Raw genomic sequence first — 5,000 nt, 5'->3', positions numbered from 1 at the left:
ATAGCTGGATGGTAAGGGTGTGATGAGGACCAGCATAGCTGGATGGTAAGGGTGTGATGAGGACCAGCTAGGGAAAAGGATCACAAAGGGGCTTCAAGAAGCTTCTCAGATTTTCACCCAACCTATTCTTTTAGTTATTTCTCATGTGCTGTGGAGCTCTAGTGACTAAATATTCACATATTCTACCTTAAATTTTTTTCAAAGATGCTTACTCTTAAAAATAAAGGGCTTTAGTAGAAAAAAAACCTGTACCTCGCAGAGTTATACTTCCAATATCAAACCTTCAATCACAAGGGCAGGATGGTTTAAATGAAACTTTTAATGACTTTAAAATATACCAGTCTCTGGATATAACCTCAATATTTCTCAACTATCTTCCAGAGAAAGGAATGAAACTCAGACATTTCTAACATTTGACATAAAATTTACATAGGCAAAACCAACACACGACATTAGCCAGGCACTCTGGCTCCGAAGCGCAAATCTTTCTACCGTCCTGCAAGTCTTTCCCTTAACTGCACCTTTGTGCAAGTCTTCAGGCCATTAGCTGGTTTGAATTAAGGCAGACATGAACTTCAATGGGATAGCGATTTTTATGGGACTCTCTGTAACTCAAATAGGTACCTTGAGGATTACTCTTAATTGGCCGAGTTAGTCTGATTGGTCTGTCAAATGGGTCTCACCTTCTCCTTTCCTCTGGATCTAGCAAATGCTGAAGTGTTGTAGATGAAGAAGATAGTAGCCTATGGAAACAAGCCAATGTCCCCAGAGTCCTTGGACACTTGCCTGGATTAACCTGTCCTCTCACCTTCTGTGAACAGCTTAGCCATGGTTGCTGAGATGTCTTGTAATGGTCCCCCAGGGTAAAAGCACTACCCCTGTGGTGGCTTTGGCCGAGCCCTGGCCATAAAAGGGGATTTCATATCATTAGTGACTTCCCTTTCACAGTTCGTTAGCATGAAATGTCCCGGCAGCTGAAATGACAAAGGAGACCCTCTTCTCACCAGTGAGTTCATGGAGAGAGACAGAAAACGCTCTGTGCTAAAAGCTGCCATGGGGGCAGCTGTTATTTTCTGCTTTAATTTGTGGCTCTGGCTCAACAGCAAGCTGAGATGCTGGAAAATGATTGTAGCCCTGGTCATCTGGCTACCAGATGGCAAGTGGATTAAACTTTGCATGGCAACTAAACTAGAAGGTTCTGGATACCTAGCTTCATTCACACCACTAGAAGAAGTCTAGGCTACCAAGCAGAGCTACACAGTGAGGTAAACTGAGATATCCTGGATGGCCCCATAATCTGTGTGTTTGTATGTGTAGACATATGTATAATAAAATGTAAATAAATGTTTTACTCAATATGTCTTGACTATCATCCAAAGAGAGGTAGGAGATCTATTTGCACTACCCTTTGACCAAGTTACATTTGAAGTCAGGACTTGAAGTTCAAGTGTCTTCTTTTCAAAGAATTGGTCCACCTGGTAGGTCCTAAGAGATTAAGAGCTGTAATCAGTAGATTCCAGAGCCCTCTGATATGTACATTTCTTTAAAAGACAGAACGAGAGATGTTGACAGAGTCTCTCTAGTTTCTGAGGTGACGTCTATAACTTCTTACTATATTGAGAAACACTCATGCTTTGACCTTAACTAAACCACTTTCTTTCTTTGGACCTGCTGACTTAACTGCCACCAACAGTCAGAGATCATTGAAAGTATCGATGGAAAGATGGACATGAAAGCTGTCTTATGTAGGCTGTTAACTCTGCTGTTTTCTAACAGTAGTGTGGCAAGTTCCTTCTAAGATACCCCATAGTGACCTCTGGTCCTAGTAATTGAACTTGTGTAATTCTCTTTTTGAATGTGTGCTAAAGTTGACTTGCTTCTAACAAACATGAGAAGAGATGGCAGCGTCATGTTTGAATTTAGGTTATTCACAGAGTTGTTCATATTCATGTACAGTTTTATCATCTGGCTTCCTCTCTGTCTCTCTTATCATCTTGATTTTACTCTTTCATTCTTTTTCCTCTCTGATGGTGGAAATCAGATGTATAAACTAGTCCAGTGGAGAAAGATATAGCCCTGCCAATAAATATACAAGTAGCTTTCTCTCTTCCTCACCTGTCTGGACTTCAGCCACTCAGTTTTTGACCCATAGAAATTAGGAGACAGTGAGTGTTTATTATTTAAAGCCATTGAGATCTAGGGTCATTTGTTAACCAAGCAGCGTCAAACAACCAACTCAGGGAAGACTAACCAGTGTATGTATGAGCCAAGTGGTTACAAGACCCAGTGGCCAGAAGACTTGAGTTATAAATAAATCCTGGGTTTGAGGAGGAGTTTTTCTAAGTTTAAACAGTGGAGTCATCATGTGTAACTCATTGTGCATGCAGGGATTCTTCACATACACTTCTATCATTCTGTAGGCTGGGTTGAAGATGGTCCTGTCAGATTACTATTGAAAATGCTGAGGTCAGAACCCCACCTCAGACAGACTAGAATAGTACCTCTTGTGGTGGAAACTGGATCTGAATTTTTAGAAAATCAGCCTGGTAATTTTGTCATTGAGTTCAATTTAGAAGCTTCTGGAAAAACAAATAACCTTTCCAGGTTATATTCTTTTTTTTTTCTTTATGGATTCTCTAGGGGTTCCATGTGTAGTACAAGTTGCTCGATCTGAAAACTGACTCCCAGAGGGCATTTATCATATCTGTGTACAATAAATGCTGAGAGATCATCAACATCTCACAGGACAAGAGATGTTAAGTGATATCAAAAGGCTAACTTGCACTCCCACATATATCAACATAATAAGGGGCTCTAAAATCATTCCACAAATGTTTTTTTCTAAATATTTAAACACCCACCGATACGTTATACAAACCTACTGGTGTCCCACACTGTGATATGAGGAAGAACACTTCAGGATCAGTGTCAGAAGCACGGGACTTGGTGCTAACTGTTCTCCTGTGCCTGGCAGCTACACTAGACTGGGGTTTCTGACTGTATTCTATTCCCATCCAGTCTAGTTTGACTAGATGTATGCATATTTATGTAACTGGACCATGCTCTTATGCAGGATAATAGTCTTTGATTTTTTTCCATTTATGATCTGTATACTTCTTTGCATCATTAAGGGTTCTCTGAAGTGTTTTCAAGGACTCCCACGATACGAGAGTCTGGAGGCTGTGGGGACTGTATTCTTGGGGTTAAACACTTAGCTTGTTGCCAAGTATTCACCATCATAAAGAACATTATAGGAATCATAACTGTATATAAATATTGCCTCCATTTCATATTAATTCCTTAGAAGGAAATCTAAGAAATAAACTTCCAGGGATATAAACTTCCAAGGGCCTAATGTACATTAGAATTTTCTCTTCTGAAAGGTTCAGTGTATCATCCCACAGCAGAGAGAAAATCCCATCACAAGAGAACCTTGTCAATTTTGCCAAGGTAAGACAGTTTTTGAGGTCTTGCTTATTTGATGGTCTCTGCATCAAATTTTGCATATTTTCTAGTTTAAAGGTCAAAATATACCTTTCTTGGCTTGATTTTAATCATTTTAGTGAGATCAAATGCTCATAACACAATTAGTACTGAGATTCTTTTCGCTGGAAAATGAAAATAAAAACTTTCCTACATTGTGGAGATACTGAAAATTCTTATGAAGCAATTATGAATGCTTTTTATGAATTCAATTCCATATATTTAGAGACATGACTCTTATGATCTCAATTTAGTTTGCAGATATTTTACATATAACTAAATCAGCCTCTCATGGGGCTGTGGGAGCAAAGGCAGCTCACCCCAGACTTCCTTCATCCCACACATGTTACATAACCATAATTCAGTAGCACTGTGAGCTGTAATGAAGGGATGCTCAAATGAGAGGAGAGATGCACCATACAGTCTGTATGGATATCTCTGCATCTCATCCTCAGGAATGTTGGTTGTTGGGGATGAGGTGATATGGTCAATCATATTTTAGTTTTGGACTTCAGTTATTCAATAGCCATTTCCTTCATCTTTATCAGTCGTACTCCTGGGCTGTTGCTCAACTATAGGGTACAGTAGCAGCCATCAGCTTCCTTACAACAAAGGGCTAAGGCTCACTCCTTTCCCCTAGTCATGAGTCTGTCTATGTAGAAACTGCCTGATTTCAACACATGGAAAGAGGGCAAGCACCACAAGAGAGCCATAATTGCCAGTATTTCTCCATTAACTGGATGGCTTGCATATATTGTTCACTCAACTTGATCATTTCCCTTAGTTGAAAAAGAAGAGAAATAAAGGCAAAAATTATGATACAGGTTCAAAAATATGCAGAAAATCTTTCAACAAATTTGATGTAAAACATTCAAGATGTTAAATAGTATGTGGGTTTTTTTCCAAGGGAAAAATATGGTGGATTTAAATGTAATCCATGTCTGTCAAACTAAACTTCACTATCAGAGGCCTGGAATGGATGAAACTATTCTTGTTTTCCTAGAATTGTGTGTGTGTGTGTGTGTGTGTGTGTGTGTGTGTGTGTGTGTGTGTGTGTGTGTAGTGTGTAGTGTGTGTGTGAGTGTGTGTGTGTCGCCCTGTCTCTGTGTCTGTGTCTGTCTGTCTCCCTCTCCTCTCTATCTCTCTCTGTGTGTCTGACATCTGTCTCTCTCTGTCTCTCTGTGTCTCTCTGCCTTTCTGTCTTTGTGTGATTATGTGTATGTGTGTATGTCTCTGTCTCTCTGTGTCTCTCTGTCTCTGATTCTCTGTGTGTGTCTGCCTCTGTCTTCTCTTTCCCTCTGTGTCTCTGTCTCTCTTTGAGTCTCTCTCTTTGTATTTCTGTCTCTGTCTCTCTCTTTCTTTCTCTCTCTCCCCCAATCCCTCTCTCTGTGTGTCTCCCTATCTGTCTCTGTGTTTCTCTCTCTCCCTTCCTCTCTAACTCTCTCTGTGTGTCTGACATCTGTCTCTCTCACTTTGTCTCTCTGTCTCTGTGTATATATGTGTATGTTTGTATGTCT

This window comes from Mastomys coucha, unplaced genomic scaffold (genome assembly GCF_008632895.1).
Source record: "Mastomys coucha isolate ucsf_1 unplaced genomic scaffold, UCSF_Mcou_1 pScaffold6, whole genome shotgun sequence".
Classification (NCBI taxonomy): Eukaryota; Metazoa; Chordata; class Mammalia; order Rodentia; family Muridae; genus Mastomys; species Mastomys coucha.
This window is presented reverse-complemented; position numbering follows the sequence as displayed.